Source organism: Pseudophryne corroboree, chromosome 3 (genome assembly GCF_028390025.1).
Source record: "Pseudophryne corroboree isolate aPseCor3 chromosome 3, aPseCor3.hap2, whole genome shotgun sequence".
Taxonomy (NCBI): Eukaryota; Metazoa; Chordata; class Amphibia; order Anura; family Myobatrachidae; genus Pseudophryne; species Pseudophryne corroboree.
The window spans coordinates 16,088,441-16,114,602 of NC_086446.1; the positions used below are offsets into that span (position 1 = coordinate 16,088,441).

General features: G+C 46.1%; 1 protein-coding gene and 1 long non-coding RNA gene across 2 annotated transcripts in view; both read left to right on the plus strand.

Moving 5' to 3' along the window:
- The window catches only part of LOC135056952 (zinc finger protein 585A-like), a 234,035-nt gene that overhangs the window by 188,675 nt on the left and 19,198 nt on the right, over positions 1 to 26,162 (plus strand). The window lies entirely within an intron of this gene.
- Positions 13,975 to 23,315, plus strand: LOC135057028 (uncharacterized). The gene is made up of 3 exons (XR_010244111.1): positions 13,975 to 14,020; positions 22,775 to 22,901; positions 23,174 to 23,315. It is a non-coding gene; the product is annotated as an uncharacterized LOC135057028 (long non-coding RNA).

Here is a 26,162-nt window from a genome sequence, read left to right on the forward strand (position 1 = left end):
TAGGAGTCCACAACAAATCTGCTAATGGATATCTTGTGCAGCTGACATCCTCAATGTGGGCCCACAAGGATATGGGATTGGAGGAGTTCCAAGATTTCAGTTGTGCAAGCACACATGCTTCCTGATACATATTTAGGTCGGGTAATGCGAGACCTCCTCTGTGTCGAGGGAGTATCATTCTAGCGTGTGCTAATTTTGGGGGGTGCGATTTCCACAGGTATTTTGTCAAGACAATTCTGCATTTATCGAGATATTGTTTGGGAAAAGTATAAGGTATAGTGCGAAATAAATACATAAGTTTGGGTAATAGGGACATTTTAAAGGCAGCCAACCGACCCAGCCAGGATATTTCATATAAGAGCCATGAGGATGTCAGGGTCTGGAGAGTGAGTATCAGAGGAGGGAGATTTAAATCGAAAACAGTAGATGAGGTAGGAGGAATATGTATCCCGAGGTATGTAAGTGAGTTGAGTTTCCAGTTGTATGGGTATTGAGATCGTAAAGCAGTGGTGAGTGTATCTGGTAAGTGAACAGGTAAAGCGTCAGTTTTAGTTGTGTTCAGTTTGTAGTATGAGGCCTCACTGAAGTCGTGTAGTATGGAATGTAGGTACGGGAGAGAAGAGGAGGGTCGAGATACAAAGAGAAGAACGTCGTCGGCAAAGAGACACAACTTATGGGAGAGTCCCCCATGGGCCAGGCCGGGAAAAGCATCATCTGCTCTGATTTTAGCCGCCAGGGGTTCAATGCTAAGAGCATAAATCAAAGGTGAAAGAGGGCAACCCTGGCGGGTTCCATTAGTAATTGGGAAGGCGTCCGACAGGAATCCATTGCTGAATACCCTTGCTGACGGTAGCGTGTATAATGCTAAAATTGAGGCCAGAATCTGGGCTGAGAAGCAAAATTTAACTAAAACAGTACGCATATACAGCCAATTTAATCTGTCGAACGCCTTCTCAGCATCCAATGAGAGTAACAAAAATCCCTCTGTGTCAGAGGCCCTATCGATCAAATTGAAGACCCTGCGGGTGTTGTCAGAGGCCTGTCTTCCAGGTACGAATCCAACCTGGTCAGGGTGAATCAACATTGGTAGGTAAGCACTAAGTCGGGATGCTATCATTTTAGCATAGAGCTTAACATCGCTATTAAGCAATGCAATTGGTCTGTAGTTGTGGCAGTGAGCAGGGTCTTTCCCAGGCTTGGGAATAGCTACCACCCGTGCCTACAGCATTTCCTTAGGGAAGGTTCCAGTACTAGTTATATCATTAAACAGAGTAGTCAAAATGGGGGAGAGGCGATCTGTAAAGGAAGTATAAAAATCGTTAATAAACCCATCGGGGCCAGGGGCCTTATTCTTTGGGAGGGATTTAATCGTGGCTTCGACCTCTAGTGCGGTCCAAGGGGCATTTAAGGCATCTAACTGATCAGGAGTCAGGGTGGGAAGGTTGACCGAAGAAAGGAATGCTTGTATGGAGTCAGGAGTAGGCTGGGATGTGAGGGGATCAGAATGTAAATTGTACAATTTAGTGTAGTAGTTCGCGAATTGGTTAGCGATATCAAGAGGGTTGGCAAGCTTAGAGCCAGCAGGGGAGAGGATATGTTTAATTCTATTGCGAGCTCGTTGGGCACGAAGTCTGCGGGCAAGCATTTTACCGGGTCTATTACCTACCAAGTAGAATTTCTGGCGTAGTCTATTCAGGGCTGCTTGGGTTCTAAAAACCAAAAGTTTTTGTAATTGGCTGCGAATGTCAGATAGTTCCTTACGCAAAAGCCGAGTGGGGTGTTTCTTATTCTTATCTTCAGCTATTTTAAGTCTCTGCTCCAGATCTAGTTGGAGTTGTTTAGCTTGCTTTATAAGCGTAGCTCCAGCCTGAATAGCGGAACCACGGACAACCGCTTTTAACGCACACCAGTAATTTGGTAAAGAGGTATCTGAAGGGGAATTAGTGTCTATATACAGGGACATGCAATCGGAGATAATTTTTTTGGCCAGCGTGTCGTGCAATAGATGGGGGGATAGTCGCCATGATCTGGGGGGGATGGGAGCAGATTTAATGTGCCATTTCCAATATATCGGAGCGTGATCGGACCAGGTGATAGGAAGAATGTCGACCATACCAGAATCCTGTAAGGTCCATTTATCACATAACACAAGGTCAATTCGTGAGTATGAATTGTGAACCGGTGAGAAGAACGTGTAATCTCTACCTGAGGGGTTGCGGATGCGCCAGATGTCATATAGGTCGAACTCCGCTAAGATATTGCGTAGCGCTAATGAGGGGCCAGGGCGGGTTTTGGATGTAGATGAAGAGGGCTGGGACGATTTATCAAGTTTGGGATCTAATACTAAATTGAAGTCTCCTAGGAGGATTAGGGAGCCGACCCGGACCTTTTGAATAAGCAAGCAGAGCTTCCGAATAAAGGCCACCTGGTTCGAGTTAGGTGCGTATAGAGAGACTATAGTGACAGATCTACTTTCCAGCACACCCGTGAGAATCAAGTACCGGCCTGCTTTATCTGCAATTTGGGAGTGGAGAGTAAAAGGAACATTATCTCTAAACAGCAGAGCTACTCCATTTCTTTTAAAGGGGCCGTTAGCGAAATATCCTATAGGGAACCTGTGATCTTTCATTACAGGGGGATTGTGGGAGGAAAAGTGAGTTTCTTGTAAGGCGACTATATCAGCTTTATACTTATGGAAGGAGGATAAGGCTAGTCTCCGTTTGTTGGGAGAGTTTAAACCCTTCACATTCAATGAAAGAATACCAACCATAATTATTCAGTGAAAATACTATGCAAGTGACGGCATCCCATCCTGATGGGAGGGGGGAGGGGGGGGATAGAGAAAACGTGTAAAAGGGGCAATAGACTCAAAAATCGTGAATCAAAGGGGGAGGAAAAGTAAACCGACCCAGTACATCGGGTCTGCATGGCTACTGCAGGGGAAAAATGAATGCAGTAGATAAACGGGGGGCAGGCGGACTCTTCAGTCCACCCAGAGTCAGTGAAAGACAAATATCTAATGTATAGGGAGAGTAAATACACATCTCCTTCTTGGTATAGGTGGGACGAGGGAAATAAACAAATATTAAAGAGGCATAAACGGGGCCTAAATTGGTATGGCCTATCTTACTAGCGGAAATTCCTCCGTCAGGAGTGATCAGCGTGTACTAAAAAAATAGGCCCTTAAACAGATAAACAGGTAAACTAGGAAGTAAACTGAACAGTCCCATCTATATAGGAGAGTATGTACTATGGTAACTAGCAAGGCGAAAATATAACTCGCCCAGAGGGATTCTATAACCAGAAATGCAGCAGTAAACAGAAATGTAATAAAGTCAGCATCTCTAACTAAATAAAGAAAGGCATGTTAGAACGTTCATTATTTACGTAGTGCGTTCACTCAGTGGCCCATTCCGAGCGAGGTGGGGGACGTCTCTCATGCGAGGGTGGTAGTTTCACAGAGATGTCCCAGTCCTCGAGCAACTTCGCTCCGGCTTCCAGGTCTGATATAGTAAACGAAGAACCGTCATAGAAGACAATCAGCTTCACTGGAAAGCCCCATCTATATCTGATATCTTGGGCCCGGAGGGCGGAAGTGATCGGAGCTAAACTGCGTCTCTTAGAGAGGGTGAGTGCTGAAAAGTCCGGGAACAACTGTAATCCTCCTAGGGTGTCGGAGTTCTCTGCAGCTCGAGTAGCTTGGAGAATACGTTCTTTAACGGTGAAGAAGTGTACCCGGAGTAACGTATCTCTAGGTAAGGAGTTGGAGATAAACCGAGGTTTAGGAAGGCGATGGATTCGGTCGATTAGCAGTTCCGCATCAGGTGTTCCAGGTAGCAGTTTACGGAACAGGGCCATGACATATTCAGTCAGATCCGAGTTGTCGACCGAATCGGGTATGCCACGTATTTTAATATTGTTCCGTCTGGAACGATCTTCCATATCTGCCATTTTGTTTTTAAATGTGTCCAACTCGTTTTGTTGTTGGTCATGAGCTGTGATAAGATCGTTATGCGACGTCACCAGTTCTTCCAGTTTGCGCTCTAGAGTGTCGGTTCTATCCCCTATGGCTGTCAGCTCAACTTTGACTTCACGTATAGCAGCTGTGAGGTCATGAGTTAAGTCCGATTTGAAGGCCTTCAGGACCTGACAGAGGGTCTTCACAGTAAGAGGAGCATCAGAATTCGGGTCCACGCCCGACACTGAAAGCGAGCTGGACAGGTCAGGTGAGTAGGGGCTTTTCGCGGAAGGGGCCGAAACTCCTCGAGGTGACGGGGATGTCTGATGTTGTTTCCTGATCGGAAGGGACACCTGAGGGGGCAGTGTGCCTTTTGCTTTTTTAGGTGCCATAATGGAAAAAAATGGAGAGAAAATGAATTATCTGAGAGTGATGCAGCAGACGGGTCCCTCTAGGCTAGTGTGTTATAAAGTAGGTAGGATGCCTGTTTTTAAACGTAGTCCCATGTTAAACGGTAAGACTCTGGGTGGAAAAGGCCCACATCAGGGGTCACATTGCGACGGGCTGTAGGAGTGTAGAGACGAGGGTCGCCTCAAGCCCGATATTGATGATAAGAAAGCACTGGACAGAGCTTGAAAGATTAGTATGAGAGGGCACAGTTAAATAGTAAAATGTAGCTCTTTAAAATGTACCTTTTTTTTTTTTTTTTTTTTGCTGCAGTCAGATGTGTGTTGTATGACTTCAATAGAGTGAGACCACTGGCAGATGTAGAACAGGCAGGACTTGTAAAGTAGTAGGCTGCTTGGTTCAGGGCTATTATGCAGTGGTCCTGGGTTTTGCTACCACTGGCAGTATAGCTATAAAATATCTTCCAAGATGGCCGCCGCCAGAGTCACTAGCAGACAGATTCTCCTTGCATCTGCTCTTCCCGGCCCAAGGGGTAAGTTTTTCTGCCCTCTGCAGGTACCTGAGGGTCTGGGGAGGGTCTCCTCTGGCCAGAGGGTGTGTGGGGCGCCCGCAGGAGGTCCGCCGGGTCCCGCCGCGGCCGCGAACGGGTCCCGGAGCTCGTCGCCGGGATGCCTTCAAACTCTAGGCCCCGGCTTCTGGAAGCTGAGTAGGCCGCGGGCTCGTAGCGGCGGAGGTGGTCACTCAGCTGTGCGGGGCTCCTCTCCAGATATCCCACAGCCGTCAGCAGCTCACAGGGGCACAGTAGGGGCTAATTAGATCAGTGCTGAGAGGGCTTGAGGGTGTTTTAGAGCCCTATATTGCAGGAGCTCCAGCCCAATGCGACTATTCAGGCTAGCGTCCAAGCCACGCCCCCTTTAAAGAGAGCTTTGAGTACATCATTAGTGCATATTAAGGACGTATTAACGTCACGGAGGACCCTGATGTTCCTGACAAAAGGGTCTATAGATGTGTATTAAAATCTATATATCTAAACAGGAACATTATGGTCGACGTAGGAATCAGAATCCGTGTCGGTATCAGGGAGCAGTAACTGGGCAAAATAAAAAAATTTGCGACCCTGAGGGGTCGGAGGTAAAAAAATAGCTATGAACATGACATCCTCCATAGATATTTCTACGTCTGTGTCTGGGACACAGATTTATGCAACTTTACTCTGATATAGATCACAAGATCATGCAAGTTATTACCCAGTCAGTTATTGGTGGTGCCGACAGGGCCACCCACATATGTCTGTGTCCCTAATATAGTTTCCTCTTGGGAAAAATGAACGTTATGGTAAGAACTTACCGTTGATAACGTGATTTCTCTTATGTCCACAGGTATCCACAGGATAACATTGGGATATTGTCGAGCGACAGCAAAAATGGCACCAACACGGTCACGAGCTTTCTGGCCTCCCAGGATGCATTGGGGCCTCCACTATATAGTCCCGCCCACTGACTCAGTCAGATCAGTTCTTTCCACAGCGATTATAGGCAGGAACATTAGGTAGAGACCTGTACAGGCGATAAGAACACACATGCACACCCTTCCATACAAGAAGGAAGAGGTTTTTAGTGTTTGTCTAGATCCTCAAATCAGATGCGTCAGGGTGGGATCCCTGTGGATACCTGTGGACATAAGAGAAATCACGTTATCAACGGTAAGTTCTTACCATAACGTTAATTTCTCTAGCTGGGTCCACAGGATTATCCACAGGATAACATTGGGATTCCCAAAGCCATTTTAGTGGTGGGGACGCTCCTGATTGCACAGGAGGACCTTTCGCCCGAAGTCTGCGTCATGAGAGGCAAAAGTATCCAAGGCATAATGTCTGATGAATGTGCTTATGGAAGACCATGTGGCTGCCTTACAAATCTGTTCTGCTGAAGCACCCTGTTGTGCTGCCCAAGAAGGACCTTGTAGAGTGTAGAGTGTGCAGAGACATTAGCCGGAATAGGGAGATCTGCATGAGACTAAGCTTCAGATATTACCATTCGGAGCCATCTCGCCAGCGTCTGTTTACTAGCAGGCCAACCTCTCCTATGGAATCCGTAGAGGATGAAGAGGGAATCTGTTTTCCTGATGGCACTAGTACGATCTATGTAGATTTTTAAAGACCGGACCACGTCCAGTGACGCTTCTCCCGCAGATAGTCCCGATACCTGAAAAGCTGGGACTACAATCTCTTCATTCAGGTGAAACTTTGACACCACCTTTGGAAGATAACTAGATCTCGTTCTGAGAACTGCTCTGTCTGGAAAAAAACTTAGGAAAGGAGACTTACATGATAATGCTACTAAATCTGACACTCTTCTGGCTGACGCCATTGCCAGTAAAAAAAAGAACTTTAACAGTTAACCACTTAAGATCTGCTCTCTCAAGTGGTTCAAACAAAGAGAGAAATGTAAGAACTAAATTCAAATCCCGGGGAGCTGCAGGAGGAACAAATGGAGGTTGAATATGTACTACTCCTTGGAAAAAAGTATGTACATCCTGTAGGTCAGCAATCTTCTGCTGAAACCATACAGTCAACGATGAGACTTGCACCCTCAAGGAAGCAACCTTCAACCCTTTATCCAATCCTGCCTGCAGGAAATCCAAAATTCTAGCTACTTTAAAAGATCTCGGATTATAATTTTTTCCAGAACACCAATATAGGCTTGCCATATTCTATGATATACACGGGCCGAAGAAGGCTTTCTTGCTCTAAGCATGGTTTGGATTACCTGCTTTGAAAATCCTTTAGCCTCTAAGATAGAGGTTTCAACAGCCACGCCGTCAAAGACAGGCGATCCAGATGACTGTGACAACAAGGACCCTGCATTAACAGATCTGGACGTTGAGGGAGCAGTATCGGTGCTTCCACGGACATTCTCAACAGATCTGTGTACCAATGCCTTCTTGGCCAAGCTGGAGCTATTAGAATGATTGCTCCTTTTGCCTGTTGTATCTTTCTCACTACTCTGGGTAACAGAGATATTGGAGGGAACAGATATGCCAGCTGAAACCTCCATTCCACTGACAGTGCGTCTACCAGGACCGCTCCTGGGTCCCTTGTTCTTGATCCGTACTTCGGAACTTTGTTGTTTAGACGAGATGCCATAAGGTCTATCTCCGGTAGACCCCATCTGTTCACCAGTGTCTGAAACACTTCTGGGTGTAGTGCCCATTCGGTTTCCTGAATGGTGTGCCGACTGAGAAAATCCGCTTCCCAATTTAGTACACCCGGGACAAATACTGCTGACAATGCTGGGAGATGGAGTTCCGCCCATTTTAGAATGGGAGTTACTTCCTCCATCAGACTCTTGCTGTGAGTCCCTCCTTGATGATTTAGGTATGCTACTGCCGTCGCAATTGTCTGAGCGGATCTGGACTGGTCTTCCTTGTAGATTGTCCTTTGCCTGAACTAGGGCCAAGTAAATGGCTCTTATTTCTAACAGATTTATCGGCAGGCGACTTTCCCTTGCGGTCCATTTTCCCTGGAACCATAGGCTTCCGAGTACCGCCCCCCAACCTTGCAGGCTGGCATCTGTCGTCAGGACTTGCCACTCTTTTATCCAAAAGGGTCTCCCCTTGTTTAAATGGTCTGTCTGTAGCCACCATGCTAGAGACCTTTTTACATTTACTGGAATCTTTATCATCTGCTTCTTTATTGTTTGATGATTTCCGTTCCATTTTGTCAAAATGAGATGCTGCAATGGTCTGGAGTGGAATTGCGCATATTCCTCCATGTCGAACGTTGATACCATCAGAATCAACAGTCGCATGGCTGCATGGACTGACACTGTCTGGGCTTGTAACGCTTCCTGAGCCATGACCTGCACCTTGACAATTTTCTTCTCTGGTAAGAGAACTCTCTGTAGGTCTGAATCCAATATGGCTCCCAAATTAACCATCCGCTGTGATGGATTCAGGGACGACTTATCCCAATTTATGAGCCACCCGTGTCTCTGTAAACAAACTATCGTCTGTTGGAGATTGCTCAACAGTAAATCTTGCGACTGTGCTAAGATTAATAGGTCGTCTAGGTATGGGAATATCCTTATCCCTTGTTTGCGCAGACAAGCTGCCATAACCACCATGATCTTGGTAAACACCCTGGGTGCTGTAGCTAGCCCGAAGGGCAGAGCTTGGAACTGGAAGTGTTCCTTGAGGATGGCAAACCTGAGGTAACACTGATGTGATAGTGCTATAGGCACATGTAGGTAAGCATCCCGCACATCCAGAGATACCATAGTCTCCAGGTTCCATAGCCAACATTATGGAGCGTAACGTCTCCATGTGAAACTTCGGGATCCATATGTAATTGTTCAACATCTTCAGATTTAGAATTGGTCGATATGACCCATTTGGTTTCTGGATTAGAAACAGATTGGAGTAATACCCCTGTCCCTTTTGTGATGGAGGTTCTGGGACAATCACACCTGACTGCAGTAATTTTTGGACTGCTTCTTGCAGGACATTGGCCTTCGACTCTATACGAGATGTGCTGGTGCAAAAAAATCTTTGAGGAGGCTGCCTCCTGAATGGGAACCCATACCCCTGAGATACTACCTTCTGCACCCAGGCATCTGTTGTTGACTGTTGCCATGTGTGTGCAAATTGCAGGAGTCGGCCCCCAACCCTGGAATCCTTCAGGCGGAGGCCCGTCTCTTCAGGCTGAGGGCTTCTGTTCAGGTTTGGAAGCTGGCTTTTTGCTAGCCCACTGCTTCCTACCCCTGGATTTAAACTGGGGTTGTTTAGGCTCCTCTTTACCTTTCGCTTTGCTTTGCCAGTGAAATGAGCGAAATTTTGAACCCTTGGACTTAGGGTTGTAGGTAGCCGGAAATCTGACCTTCTTCGATTCAGCCTCTGACTCTAGGATATCCGATAAAGGTTTTCCAAATAATATATTACCCACGAAAGGCAATGCTTCCAATTCCTTCTTGGACTCCGCATCTGCCTTCCAGGTCCGTAGCCAGACTGCTCTGCGAACGACTACTGCCAGGGCTGAAGCTTTAGAAGCAACAGTGCATACATCAATGGCTGCTTCTTCTAAATACTGGGCAGATTGTCTTAAACGGCAAATACGATCCTCTTGCTCCCTAGTAGGAGAGGGGATGTCATTCTCTAGTTCCTCTATCCATTCGCCCATTGCCTTTGCTACCCAGGCCGAAGCCATAGCAGGTCTTACCACTGCACCCACAAGAGAAAAAATATTTTTCAATAGGCTTTTTACCCTCCTGTCTGTGACATCATTCAAAGAGGTAGATGACAGTGGCAAAGCAGATTTGTGCACGAGTCGCAGAACATGCGCATCTACTTTTGGAGGAACTTCTCTCTTCGAACAATCTCCAGCAGGAAATGGATAATAAGAATCCCATCTCCTAGGAATCTTATACTTTTTACCGGGCGCTGCCCAAGACTCATCCATCATTTCCGTCAACTCCTCTGACGCTGGAAATTCAGCTTTCACTGACTTTGTTCGTTTGAATACAGGTACTTTTGCTTTTAACACTGTCTTGGCTGGTTCTTCCAGAGAAAGCACAGCCTTTACTGCATTAATGAGTTCAGCTACATCTTCTGAACTAAAGCTCTGCGACTGATCATCATACGGAGTTGAATCTATTGTTTCCGCATCATCATCCGATGTATCATCTTGTGTAGTCTGCCATACAGACGTATCTGTCTTAGTCTTACCTACCCCTTGGTTGCTTGTAGAGGCTACTGGAACCAAACCATAGGAAGGGAGCTGCATGTATGGGTTCATAGTGTAACCTAACCCTTGAGGGGGTGCTACTGGAGCTAACCTGTCCGCTATTGAAGACAGAGTCTTTGCGAACATATTCCATGGTGGCTCTGTTGGAGGTTGAACTAACTCCTGTTTTTTACTTCGCTGAAAAGCGAAACAGTTTGCACACAAACCCTCATAAGTGACCAATTGAATCATATCAATTACCCCTGACTTACAAGATAAGCATGTTAGGGCTGTAGGAGTGCTTGACAAATTCTCCTCATCACTTTTGCCGCTCACAGACATTTTTTCTGATATTGACTACACAATTTTGTGACTGAACCACACCCTATAATCAGTATATAGAGGTGAAATCAATCTGACCACAGTGCACCTGATTTGAGGGTCAGAACAGGACTGACATTACACAGAAAAGTCAGCACACATACTAGCAGTCATTCACATGTTAAAGCATTAGACATTGTCATATGAGAATACAACCTCCATAATGACTTATACATAAGTAGGAAAATTGTACTTCTGTTTAACTGGTTCTTTTTCAACATAACATGCAGAAAACACAGTAATATACAGGTCTCATATGCAATAGGTACTAAAAATTAACAGTGCACACTAAGAAGTAGAAGGAATTTTTAGTACTGTATACCCTGCCTCCAGGGAGCGGGATACAGGGAGACTCACCACACTTCCATATCCAAGCAAAGACGCTCGTAAGACGCTGAGTGGATTCAGACGCTACTGGTGTACACTGCCGCTCTTGGTAACTGATAACGGACACGGACGCTCACCAACGGACACGGACGCTGAGCGACTCCACGTGCATGCAGACACTAAAGGCCTGCGACTCGGTCTGGGCGGGTTTATATCCAGTGTACACAACCGCAGCGTCTAAGCTGCGACCGAGTACCCTCGTGGTAGCGTCTGAGCCGGAAGTGAGGTCATTCAGTTTATGAAACGAGAGACACGCAGGAACTGGCCTTGAACTCGGAGGAGGGACGGCCAGGAGAGCGTCTGAAACCCCCTGTTGACTTAAACTCCCAGGATCGCGGCCTCACCTAGTTCTGGCGCCTATGATCCCCAGAGCTTAGCGCTGTCACAATCAAGATGCTCGGCGCATCAACACACTGTTTGCAGTCTCCACCAAATCAGTGTAGCTGTGTCCTGACCCCTCTAGTAAGAGGAAGTCCATAGACTCAACGTCTCCCCATGCTCCGGCCACAGCCTGGTAACGTCTGCTGGACCTGCTAGAACATCCGACACAGACGCCCGTCGAGACAGCACTGTACCGCGAAGGTAAGCGTTGTTGCGACCCGGTGGGGAGTTGTTGGAGCGACTCTTTCTAATATGCGTTTTTAAGACGCTGTTAAGAGAAGTCGCTCAAAAACCAAAACAGTAAGTCTATAAAAATTTAAAGTAATGAAACTTGAGGCTGCTTTCACAGCAGCCCTGTGACCATGCGGCTCCTGCCGCACCAAGCAAAAAACTGATCTGACTGAGTCAGTGGGCGGGACTATATAGTGGAGGCCCCAATGCATCCTGGGAGGCCAGAAAGCTCGTGACCGTGTTGGTGCCATTTTCGCTGTCGCTTGACAATATCCCAATGTTATCCTGTGGATAATCCTGTGGACCCAGCCAGAGAAAAAAACATATATCCACCGACATGTTGACACACATGTACTAAGTACCCCCCGACACACCTGCCGACGGGAGTAAAACTGACAGAGGGACACAGAGGACTTTTCCAGCACACAAACCAGCGCCAACCATATACAGTCTGGACAATAAATAAATATATACAGACATGTAGCTTATTATATTATATATACATATATATATATATATCCATATAATTAAGCACTCATAATTTGCTGTGTGCCCCCACCTTTTGTTGCACCCTGACTAGTCAGCAGTGAAGGAAGGACCAGCTTCTCCCTGAGGAGAAAAAAAATTCGCTGAGCAGTGCTGGTGAGGCGAGGAAGAAGCCCCGCCACCGTAATGGTGCGCTTCCATCCCGCCATTAATTATTTATACTGGCGGGGGTCGGGACAGTGCCGCGGCACTTATGACCCCTCTGGCCAGTTTAACATAAGAGGAAAATGCTGCTCAGGGCGCCCCCCAGCGCCCTGCACCCTGCCGTTGGTGTATGGGAGCATGGCGCGCACTTGATGAGCCGCTGCGCGGTACCTCTAACATGCCGTCACTGAAGAGAAGTCTTCTTTCTTCTTCTACTCACCTGTCTTCTGACTTTTGGCTCTGAAAGGGGGTGACGGCAGGCTGCGGGAGTGAGCATCCAAGCGTACCCGGTGATCAGCACCCTCAGGAGCTGAAGCGTCCTGTCAGCAGAAGTAGAGCCCTGAAACTCACTAGAAGTAAGTCTAACTTCTCTCCCCTCAGTCCCACGAAGCAGGGAGACTGTTGCCAGCAGCCTCCCTGAAAATAAAAAAACCTAACAAAGTCTTTTCAGAGAAACTCAGTAGAGCTCCCCCTTGTGTGACCAGTGTCCCTGGGCACAATTCTAAAACTGAGGTCTGGAGGAGGAGGGATATAGAGGGAGGAGCCAGGTCACGCCCCATAAAAGTCTTAAAGTGCCCATGTCTCCTGCGGATCCCGTCTATACCCCATGGTTCTTTGAGTGACCCCAGCATCCTCTAGGACGTATCAGAAATAACATTTTTGCGACCCCGAGGATTCTGAGGGAAAAATAGCTATGAACATGACATCCTCCATAGATATTTCTACGTCTGTGTCTGGGACACAGATTTATGCAACTTTACTCTGATATGAACACTATATCATGCAAGTTATTACCCAGTCAGTTATTGGTGGTGCCGACAGGGCCACCCACATATGTCTGTGTCCCTAATATAGTTTCCTCTTGGGAAAAAAAACATACAGCCACCGACATGTCGACACACATGTACTAAGTATCCCCAGACACACCTGCTTATGGGAGTAAAACTGTCAGAGGGACACAGGGGATTTTTCCAGCACACAAAACCAGCGCCAACATTATACAGTCTGGACAATAATAAATAAATATATGACAGACATGTAGCACATTATATATATATATATATATATATATATATATATATATACACACACACACAATCAAGCACCCATGGGGGACGGGGGGAGTCCGGAGCGGCAACCGTTTCCCCCTGTATAATAATAATAACAGGGCACCACGGGCCGCTCCCCCTGTATAACAACAACAACAACAGGACACCACAGGCGACTCCCCCTGTATATTAATAATAATAATAATAATAATAATAATAATAATAGGACACCACAGGCTGCTCAACCTGCATAATAATAATAATAATAGGACACCACAGGCTGCTCTCCCTGTATAATAATAATAATAATAATAATAATAATAATAGGACACCACAGGCTGCTCCCCCTGCATAATAATAATAATAATAGGACACCACAGGCTGCTCCCCCTGTATAGTAAGACGCCATTACCTAATCGCGACGGACACTTGGAGGCTGCAAGAAACGATTAAAACTCACTTCCTGTGTGTGGAACGCACAACCCGATAGCAAGGTAAGGTGGAACGCACAGGCCGGAAGTAGGGCATGATTGGCACAGGCTGCTTCCTGGTGACTGGCCCCTCCCCTCCTACACCTCGGCCACAGATTTGGTATCTGTAATGCATCTTACCATACATATCCTCCGTACAGGAGGCAGGCGGCCATTTTCTTGTAGACCAGTCCGGCAGCAGCAGCAGCAATAGGATCCCTGGCCGTGTAGTGACGTCAGGAGCGGCGGCCATTTCCCCCTGGTCCGAGCTCCGCCTTCCTTCTATCATTCCCACTCCCACGATGCAGCAGGAGCAGAGAGCAGCCATTGCTGTGTCTGGTAGCAGGTAATGTTATTATTATTATTATTATTATTATTATTCTATAGGCTGAGCAGCTCTGGTGTCAGGTTCTGTACTACAGGGGGAGCTGCCTCTGGTGCCTTGTTATAGTGCAGCTGGAGCAGCCTGTGGTGCAGCATTATGGGCTGTGTAGCAGGGGTGAGGCTATAGGGCAGCACACCCCTCTGTGATTATATATGTATGTATGAATGGGTGCTATGTGTGTAATATGTATGTGTATAGGGAGGAGAGTGATGGTGACATTTATACTCGGAGTAATAATGGGGAATGACAGTCTCAGTATCTAGTGTGTATTATACACAGAAAGTCACTTATCTGGAAACACCGCGCTCTGTCACTTATTACACTTATTATTACTTATTATGTGTATCTGGCACTACTAGGGACATTATGTGTATCTGGCACTACTAGGGGAATTATGTGTATCTGGCATTACTAGGGACATTATGTGTATCTGGCACTATTAGGGTTATTATGTGTACATGGCACTACTAGGGGCATTATGTGTACATGGCACTACTAGGGACATTATGTGTACATGGCACTACTAGGGACATTATGTGTACATGGCACTACTAGGGGAATTATGTGTATCTGGCACTACTAGGGGAATTATGTGTATCTGGCATTACTAGGGACATTATGTGTATCTGGCACTATTAGGATTATTATGTGTACATGGCACTACTAGGGGCATTATGTGTATCTGGCACTACTAGGGGCATTATGTGTATCTGGCACTACTAGGGGCATTATGTGTATCTGGCACTACCAGGGGCATTATGTGTATCTGGCACTACCAGGGGCATTATGTGTATCTGGCACTACCAGGGGCATTATGTGTATCTGGCACTACCAGGGGCATTATGTGTATCTGGCACAACTAGGGGCATTGTGTATCTGGCACAACTAGGGGTATTATGTGTATCTGGCACAACTAGGGGTATTATGTGTATTTGGCACTACTAGGTGAATTATCTGTTTCTGGCACTACTAGGGGAATTATGTGTATCTGGCACTACTAGGGGAATTATGTGTATCTGGCACTACTAGGGGCATTATGTTATGTGTATCTGGCACTACTAGGGCTATTATATACATGGCACTACTAGGCGAATTATGTGTATATGGGACTACTAGGGGAATTATGTGTATCTGGCACCACTAGGTGAATTATCTGTATTTGGCACTACTAGGTGAATTATCTGTTTCTGGCACTACTAGGGGAATTATGTGTATCTGGCACTACTAGGGGCATTATGTGTATCTGGCACTACTAGGGGCATTATGTGTATCTGGCACTACTAGGGCTATTATATATACATGGCACTACTAGGCGAATTATGTGTATCTGGCACTAATAGGGGTATTATCTGTATCTGGCACTACTAATGAATTATCTGTATTTGGCACTACTAGGTGAATTATCTGTTTCTGGCACTACTAGGGGAATTATGTGTATCTGGCACTACTAGGGGCATTATGTGTATCTGTCACTACTAGGGCTATTATATACATGGCACTACTAGGCGAATTATGTGTATATGGGACTACTAGGGGAATTATGTGTATCTGGCACCACTAGGTGAATTATCTGTTTCTGGCACTACTAGGTGAATTATCTGTTTCTGGCACTACTAGGGGAATTATGTGTATCTGGCACTACTAGGGGAATTATGTGTATCTGGCACTACTAGGGGCATTATGTGTATCTGGCACTACTAGGGCTATTATATATACATGGCACTACTAGGCGAATTATGTGTATCTGGCACTAATAGGGGTATTATCTGTATCTGGCACTACTAGGTGAATTATCTGTTTCTGGCACTACTAGGGGAATTTTGTGTATCTGGCACTACTAGGGCTATTATATATACATGGCACTACTAGGCGAATTATGTGTATATGGCACTACTAGGGGAATTATGTGTATCTGGCACTACTAGGGCTATTATATACATGGCACTACTAGGCGAATTATGTGTATATGGGACTGTCACGGACCCCGGCCGCCTCACTCTCCGGATACACCAATCTGAGAATTGCGCCAGCGCCGTGCGAATCTCCGCTGCCACCAGCAAAGACTTTTCAACGTATTGCGGACGTTGCAGTTGTCTTTAGCTTCACCTGTGATCACCAATCTCAATATCTCATGAAAACCATAGGTAACGTACTTCACTTGGCTTGACTTGGGTTCAAGAACACAGCAGTCAGATCTAATTATATGTTTATTATAATCAAGAAATATCTTCGGGTTTACAATGGTAAAAAGATTACAAAGAATATAAGGAGTTTAGAAAATATATACAGGTTACTAGCAGTCTCAATAAACAAAAAGAGAATAATTTCAGAAGCCTAACTTACTCAACCTCAGTTAGCTTTCTGTGTGGAGGGATCTCACAATGGAAGATATATGGTGCATTCCCAGCTCCTGGCTGCTTCCCTCAGAGAATGAACAAGACAGTGTGTGTGTGAGGGACAGATATAGCCCCCTCATAGCTGCAGGCCCCCCACCCTTTCATTAACTCTCTCAATGCTGGGTACCTGAGCAGTAACAACCAGACTTTATTTGGTTTCACTTTCAACAACTGTCTTCCTTTTAAGTTTCAAGAGGTCAGGTTTCTTGGCCTGGCCTGGCTTGTGGTAATGTCATTTATAGCTTCTTAGATAAGGTAAGGGCCATAAACTAACCTCTGACTCTCCCACTATACATCAGTGTCCTCTACTCCCATATCTATGTAACTATGGGTTCATTTAAAGGACAGGTTGGAAACCATTTTGTGTCACAGACTCCATTACAATATACATGTAGACATTACATACAATTCTTATATCGCTGGATACAAATTAATGTCCTATTTGCCACATTCCCGCCAGTGAATTGAAGCATAAGGGGACTAGTGACACACTTCACAGTCTTACTTGTGCGCCACTGACCACCTGCTCATTTTGGCGTGAAAGCCCATCAGCATGACTGTGTTCTGCACCTTCCCTAATGGCAAAATTGTAACGCTGCAGCATCAGGCACCATTTTATGAGGTTTCCCCTGTCTCCAGAGACTCTACTCAGCTCACTCTGACAGATTCCTCCTGTCCCTAGCCATTCAGTGCTTCGGTCTAAGGAACCACTGCTGATTCCTCCAGAGGTTAATGTGCAGCCCTTCTGCATTGCCTTCTGCTGGGTACCTATAGCGAGGCCACCCGTCACATATTTATACAGTGTGCCCACATCATTCCTAGGTGTCTGTAACTCGGCGGGTCTAGTGGTACTATAATGGGGAGAAATTTCCTCATTAACACATACTGGGGAAAATACACCTAGATACTTCTCCACACCAAACTCTTCCTGTCCTTGTGCTCTTTCCTGATGTGGTTGCCTGCCCCTCACCCACACGGTCCCGGAGGTGGGGGCACCTTGCTCTACGGGATGCCCTTGACAGGTTTCACTGCACATCATTTGGGGTATACCTAGGATATTGGGATCATCACCTAAATGTCTCTTTCTCAAAGAAATTCTTCCTGATTTATCTCCCCGGCCTGTCTGACTGATCTGTGTCTTTACAGATGCTAAGTCAGAGTCAGCTGGTTGTCCTGCTTGGAATTCCTCACCTCTGATGAGCTGATCAGTGTGAGGGAACAAAGCAGGGGGCAGCCCTTCCTTGGTATAGTGGGCAAATATGTGTTTTGTGATGGGAACACACTCTTTCGTACACGGTGCTCCCTGTGTTGCTATCTCTGCTGTTAGTGTATGTGTTATAGCTGCGTGACAGCTATGGCCTTTGTCACTCGGCCCCATCTTCACAAGACTGGGGTTGCCCACCTCCATACACCTCTGTGAATAACCACTGTGTACTTCTACACTCCTGTTACCTACAACTGGAGAAAGAATAACATGTTCCTTTCCTGGCTCAGCCGCAGGAGAAGGTTGATAGGCCCTCCCCCTCAGAGGTTCTTCAGCATCTGACTGTGGCCCACCCCTCCCTGGCTGTTCTCTGTCAGGACAGAGGGGGGTTTGCATGGCAGAACTTGCATCACACTTCTGTCCAAACCTTTTGTTCATCTTAACACCTGGCACTTGTAAATGGGGATTCTCATTCTGGTTGACCACAATTTCACACTTTTTACATACATCAGTGCCTATGTCCAGCACAGTCATTCCTGACACTGATAAGTTTTCAACTTTCATTGCTAAGTGTAAAGGAGACAGTCTCTTATCAGCAGAAATACTTTCTGATTCCTTTCCAAGGGTTAATGTGCAGCCCTTCTGCATTGCCCTCTGCTTGGTACCTATAGCTAGGTCACACCTCCCCTCAGACACATTATTTCCTATATTGATACATGCATCATCAGAATTACTGGTAACACGCATACAAGACAATACATCATCCTCATTGACTCCCTTCCCTAGGCCAGTATCTGAGCTTGCAACTTTCACAGGGAGGGAAGTGGGTGGAGGGAGATCTCTGGCTTTTGAGTCACCCTCCCCACTTGCAGGGGTTAAATCACAGATTTTCTGTGCTGCTGCACTGCGTGTCATTACTGCTACCCCAGGCGTGGTATCACATAAAGTATTCAACACAGTATTATCATCAATACAAGGAATCATTGCCTCTTCTTTATACATAGACGTTTGCCTGTTTTCGGGGCCCCTCAGTACCTGAAAATCAATTTGAACATTTTCAACAATACAGGGAGTCATTTCTTTGTCCCTACACATAGACATTGGCATGTTATTTTCTAGTTCACACTGGTTGGTAACATTTTCAGCAACACATACATTGGCAATAATGTTGTGTGGATCAGCAGGTGTCCCCTGAGGAAAAGAAGGGTTAGTTCCTGCAGCAATACAGTTCATTTCACTGGTATTATCACAAGTCTCTGTCACAGTAGGAAATGCAACATGTTCATGGGGCACTAAGTTTTTACCCAGAGTCACTTCTGTGCAAGATAAAGCAGCATCACATACCATTACAGGCACTGTACACAGAGCAATACCATTGCAAGGTTTAGCATCATCACATACTACCTGAGATGATTCACATATTTCAACCGACTTAGAAATGTCAGGCACAGATTGTGCTATCAATTGTCCAAAGTCAGTTCTCACGAACACATTCTTGGGAATAATATCTGACACTCCCACCTCTCTTGTCGACATAATCTCCTCCGCAATCAGGTTCTCCTGAAAATCAGCCTCTTTCAGCAACCAATCTTGGGCATCTGGTGGGAGCATGCTGCTCACCTCCTCATCTTCTCCCAGCAGTTTAAACTGGGCCTTGTGATGCGATGTCTCAGGAGCAGGCTCCACAACGATGTTAACAGGAAGGGGTACCTTTTCCTCGTGGGGCACCCCTGCAGGCTGGACCTTTGTTTCTAAAGCTGGTAACGGAAGCTGTTGTAGGCGATGCCATTCAGCATCTACCCGGCGGCACTGATCCTTCCAAAATGGGGTAGCGAGCTTTCCACAATCATAGGCCTCTTGCTGCGCTAATTCAAAACATTCCGCCAGTTCTCTCAGCAATATCCCAGGACTTGCATCGGCACCCCAGCTGCGAAACTCTGCACGATACTGGCTGAAGGCGTTGCTTTCATCGTCCTGTGCATAGGTGAGCTGCGTGATCATCTCCCTGCGGGAATTGTTGCAGCAGGAGATACCTTGCAGCTGACATTCATTGATTAGCTCATCTGTACTCATCCTGGCAAACAGTTCAGCTGGGTCATCCCACCATGGCTCTTCTGACTCTGTCTCGGATGGTTGCCAGGAATTTTCTACCATCTCCCTGGCAGCCTCACGTTCTAGAGTTGCTTGGCGTTCGGCAAGGAACTGTCGCACCAGCTGCATAAGGGTTGGCCAATCTGGGTATGTTTTCGCAGATGCAATTGCACTCTGTAAATACTTATCCAGTTCAGGACCTTCAGTGTAGCTGTAAGAGGTGCCTGACCTCCACTGGGTATTTGCAGTACTGTCCACGTTCACATAGTCCGTCATACTAGGGACTTGATCCAGGCAAGGTTTAACAGTGACCTCCCTGGTCTCATGGTATCGCGAGCAATCACTTTCTTGTCGCGATACAATTTGTAGCTCACATTCTCTCTTAGCTACTCGGTTTGCAGAACTCGTTTCTGCCATAGGATTCTCCCTCTGCACCAGCTGTGCAGCACTGGCAGGCCCTATCTCTCTCTCCTCTCGTGCACTGGAACACTTTTTCCCTGTCCAGCACGCAGCTCCGACAGTTTCCTGGAACGGGGGGATAAGATCCACATTTGAGGCAGCCACAGCAGGCCTCACATCGATTACAGAGTCCACATCAGAATCCAGCGTCGCACTATTACTACCCGCAGTACATAATAGTCCAGTACGCAATACATCTCCTACTGTCTCAGCAGCCCAGGCCGATGTATCATTCCCACGCACAGGTTTGCAGCCATCATGATGCTCTGTATCTTTCCCATACTTGATATCCGTTGGCGAATATTCATCCAAGGCCATATGCACAGACCTCACATCGATAACAGAGTCCACATCAGGAATCAGCATGGCACCATTACTACTCACAGTACGTAACAGTCCAGTGCGCAATACATCCCCTACTGTCTCGGCAGCACAGGGCGATGCATCATTCCCACGCACAAATTTGCCATCATCCTTCATCAGATGCTTAGACTTAGTCATCTTTGATCTCATTTTCGCCAAAATAAAATAATAGAAAAGAAAAACAAGAGAAGGGGAGGGGAACAGAGACTGCGTTCACGGTATATATGTAGACATTACATACAATTCTTATATCGCTGGATACAAATTAATGTCCTATTTGCCACAGGGACTACTAGGGGAATTATGTGTATCTGGCACTACTAGGTGAATTATCTGTATTTGGCACTACTAGGTGAATTATCTGTTTCTGGCACTACTAGGGGAATTATGTGTATCTGGCACTACTAGGGGCATTATGTGTATCTGGCACTACTAGGGCTATTATATATACATGGCACTACTAGGCGAATTATCTGTATCTGGCACTAATAGGGGTATTGTCTGTATCTGGCACAACTAGGGGTATTATCTGTTTCTGGCACTACTAGGTGAATTATCTGTTTCTGGCACTACTAGGGGAATTATGTGTATATGGCACTACTAGGTGACTTATCTGTATTTGGCACTACTAGGTGAATTATCTGTATTTGTCACTACTAGGTGAATTATCTGTTTCTGGCACTACTAGGGGAATTATGTGTATCTGGCACTACTAGGGGCATTATGTGTATCTGGCACTACTAGGGCTATTATATATACATGGCACTACTAGGCGAATTATGTGTATCTGGCACTAATAGGGGTATTATCTGTATCTGGCACTACTAAGTGAATTATCTGTATTTGGCACTACTAGGTGAATTATCTGTTTCTGGCACTACTAGGGGAATTTTGTGTATCTGGCACTACTAGGGCTATTATATATACATGGCACTACTAGGCGAATTATGTGTATCTGGCACTAATAGGGGTATTATCTGTATCTGGCACAACTAGGGGTATTATGTGTATCTGGCACTACTAGGTGAATTATCTGTTTCTGGCACTACTAGGTGAATTATCTGTTTCTGGCACTACTAGGTGAATTATCTGTTTCTGGCACTACTAGGGGAATTATGTGTACCTGGCACTACTAGGGGAATTATCTGTTTCTGGCACTACTAGGGGAATTATGTGTACCTGGCACTACTAGGGGAATTATGTGTATCAAGGAGGATGAATGTTCCTTCTCCTCATTAAGTAAGGCCAATTTGTAATGTAGGAGAGAGAGTATACCTGGTGCAATGAGTGCTACAGTGTGTACTGGATGGATCAGTCTGTGATCACACTATTACATGTGTATCTGGGTAGCAGCTGAATATCGAGGACGGTCAGTAGCGGCTCAGTACTCAGATGGTGCAGGGTTAGGAGGCTGCGTGCTGGAGGAGGCAGACAGCACACTGGTGTTGATGGAAGCACTGATTACAGCAGGAGCAGGTGGTAACTCTAGCAGCAGAATGATGAGTACTGAGGAAGGCTGAGCCCACAGGAATGAGAGCACTCGGGTAAATGAATGGAGAGGTCGGAGCTCATTAGCCGGGATCTGCTTCTGCCACAGGGGACGAGTAGTCCTAGGAGACTTATTCTACTGGCAACGTACAGGTGACAATGAGCAGTTTAGGTTGGGTTCTAGCATTGGATTGGACGTGTGAGTCATGTGCAGCATAGGGACGCTGTGGATGGCTGGGAGCGCTCAGCTGACCTTAGGCAAGATGGCGGCACTCTTGCTGTTCTGGACTGCAGCTACAGGAAAATCCTGGCGTGACTGGTCAGCTGTTATGTACAAGCCAGTGAATCTGCAGCGCTGGGTAGGGTTAGAGCAGGGCTGGCCAAACCGGTCCTCGAGATCTACCAACAGTTCTGTTTTCCAGGCCTCCTGGAGACCTGTAGAATTGTCAGTTAGGAATGAATGCAGCACATCTTAATTAGTAATGACTACACCAGCTAGGTGATCTGGAAAATGTGTACTGTTGGTAGATCTCGAGGACTGGTTTGGCCAGCCCTGGGTTAGAGGGTTTAGGTGCTCGCTTTGTAACAAGAGAATCCTCTGATAGACACCAGGGCTCTACAGCTTAGGGGGGATGGAAGACTTAATGGTCACTCGCTGTTACATATATGACTGTTACATGTGTTCTATGTGATGTGTATTATATTTATTCCTAGACAATCCAGCTGTGAGGAGCGAGAGGTGTTATTACAAGGAGCACTCAGAATGGAAAAGGACAAGAAACACAAGACTGATTTGATAATAAATCTCACACTGGAAATAATCTACCTGCTGACTGGGGAGGTGAGGGGATCTGGGAGTGTCACATTATCATCACTTATATCTATAGTAATAATACAGGGACATGACTAGGGAGGTGAGGGGATCTGGGAGTGTCACATTATCATCACTTATATCTATAGTAATAATACAGGGACATGACTGGGGAGGTGAGGGGATCTGGGAGCGTCACAGTGATATCACTTATATCTATAGTAATAACACAGGGACATGACTGGGAAGGGGAGAGGATCTGGGAGTGTATATTGTAATATTTGTCGTCTCACAATTCTCAGGGTTACACAGTAGAGAAGAAGACATCTGGTGAGTATGAGACACCCAGCAGCCATCCCTGCCTGTCAGGAGGACTGAGCAGGATCCAGAGCCCCATCATGGTGCCTCCACCTCACTCACTGATACATAAGAGGCACAATGACCAGAAGATCCTGGAACTCACCCACAAGATCATTCAGCTGCTGACTGGAGAGGTGACTGCTGGGAATGGAACATTATACAGTAACACCAGGGGATGTGTCTGGGTGATGACTGGAGAGGTGACTGCTGGGAATGGGGCATTATACAGTAACACCAGGGGATGTGTCTTGGCGATGACTGGAGAGGTGACTGCTGGGAATGGGGCATTATACAGTAACACCAGGGGATGTGTCTTGGCGATGACTGGAGAGGTGACTGCTGGGAATGGGGCATTATACAGTAACACCAGGGGATGTGTCTTGGCGATGACTGGAGAGGTGACTGCTGGGAATGGGGCATTATACAGTAACACCAGGGGATGTGTCTGGGTGATGACCGAAGAGGTGACTGCTGGGAATGGGACATTATACAGTAACACCAGGGGATGTGTCTGGGTGATGACTGGAGAGGTGACTGCTGGGAATGGGGCATTATACAATAACACCAGGGGATGTGTCTGGATGATGACTGGAGAGGTGACTGCTGGGAATGGGACATTATACAGTAACACCAGGGGATATGTCTGGGTGATGACTGGAGAGGTGACTGCTGGGAATGGGGCATTATACAGTAACACCAGGGGACGTGTCTGGGTGATGGCTGGAGAGGTGACTGCTGGGAATGGGACATTATACAATAACACCAGGGGATGTGTCTGGATGATGACTGGAGAGGTGACTGCTGGGAATGGGACATTATACAGTAACACCAGGGGATGTGTCTGGGTGGTGACTGGAGAGGTGACTGCTGGGAATGGGACATTATACAGTAACACCAGGGGACGTGTCTGGGTGATGACTGTATCATTGTGTGTGTCAGGTTCCTATAAGGTGTCAGGATGTCACTGTCTATGTCTCCATGCAGGAGGAGGAGTATATAGAGGAATACAGGGGTCTGTACAAGGACGTGATGATGGAGAATCACCGGCCCCTCACACCACTGGGTAAGAGGAGACTGTCATGTATTGTACAGGGGAGAGCAGGTATGGAGGCCCCTATATACACATCACCTGATAATCACATATATACAGTGTACTCAGTCACTGTGTGTCTCCTACAGATGGGCCCAGTAACAGAGATACCCCAGAGAAATGTCCCCGTCCTCTGTATTCCCAGGACTGTACAGAGGAGAATCACAGGATCCCACAGGAGGATCAGGTAGGTGGGATTTAGGGTCTCACCAATATACCAAAGTGACTGTCACTGGGCTGATACTGAGGTGGGAGTGAAGCAAATAAGAGCAAGTAGGTGACACCGTGCTGCAGTGCAGGGGGCAGATCTGGGAGGAGCGTGTCCAATGTCAAATCTGAATTAATCTGTCATAATAAAACTGCCCAGTAGTTGTAGACTCCGTGCAAAAGCATCCAGTATTTACCCTGCATACAAACACAAGGTTTGACTAGATGCAAAGTTATATGACGTACAGAGCAGCTGTGTGTCTCATACACTGATATTATACTGTTTCCTCTCCAGTAATAACATCAGGCATTACACTTTATATTCTCTGATCTATTTAGGGGGAACAGCTGACTGATATGAAGATTAATGATATATACAGAGGAGAAGAGACGTATGTGACTGATATGAAGGCAGAAGATACAGAGAGAGAAGAAGAGACGTATGTGACTGATATGAAGGCAGAAGATATAGAGGAAGAAGAAGAGACGTATGTGACTGATATGAAGGCAGAAGATATAGAGGGAGAAGAAGAGACGTATGTGACTGATATGAAGGCAGAAGATATAGAGGGAGAAGAAGAGACGTATGTGACTGATATTAAGGCAGAAGATACAGAGGGAGAAGAAGAGACGTATGTGACTGATATGAAGGCAGAAGATATAGAGGAAGAAGAAGAGACGTATGTGACTGATATGAAGGCAGAAGATATAGAGGAAGAAGAAGAGACGTATGTGACTGATATGAAGGCAGAAGATATAGAGGAAGAAGAAGAGACGTATGTGACTGATATGAAGGCAGAAGATATAGAGGGAGAAGAAGAGACGTATGTGACTGATATGAAGGCAGAAGATACAGAGAGAGAAGAAGAGACGTATGTGACTGATATGAAGGCAGAAGATATAGAGGAAGAAGAAGAGACGTATGTGACTGATATGAAGGCAGAAGATATAGAGGGAGAAGTAGAGACGTATGTGACTGATATGAAGGCAGACTGATATGAAGGCAGAAGATATAGAGGGAGAAGAAGAGACATATGTGACTGATATGAAGGCAGAAGATACAGAGAGAGAAGAAGAGACGTATGTGACTGATATGAAGGCAGAAGATATGGAGGGAGAAGAAGAGACATATGTGACTGATATGAAGGCAGAAGATATAGAGGGAGAAGAAGAGACGTATGTGACTGATATGAAGGCAGAAGATACAGAGGGAGAAGAAGAGACATATGTGACTGATATGAAGGCAGAAGATGTAGAGGAAGAAGAAGAGACGTATGTGACTGATATGAAGGCAGAAGATACAGAGGAAGAAGAAGAGACGTATGTGACTGATATGAAGGTAGTAGATACGGAGGGAGAAGAAGAGACGTATGTGAGGGGTGATCAGCAGTGTAAGGAGGAGGAAATCCCTACAGATATCAGCACAGGTGAGTAATAATCACTTATTACATATTCTCCTTGCTCAGTCACTACAGCAATCTCTTATCCTACACCATACTCTATCAGCCCCTATTATACTCCTGCTCTCCCCCTCACATCATGTCACTGTGTGTTACCATGAACAAGTGAAGTTACACCAGATGCAGTGCGCTAATCAAATAACAATAAAATAGTACTTCCCTCACAATTCCTTT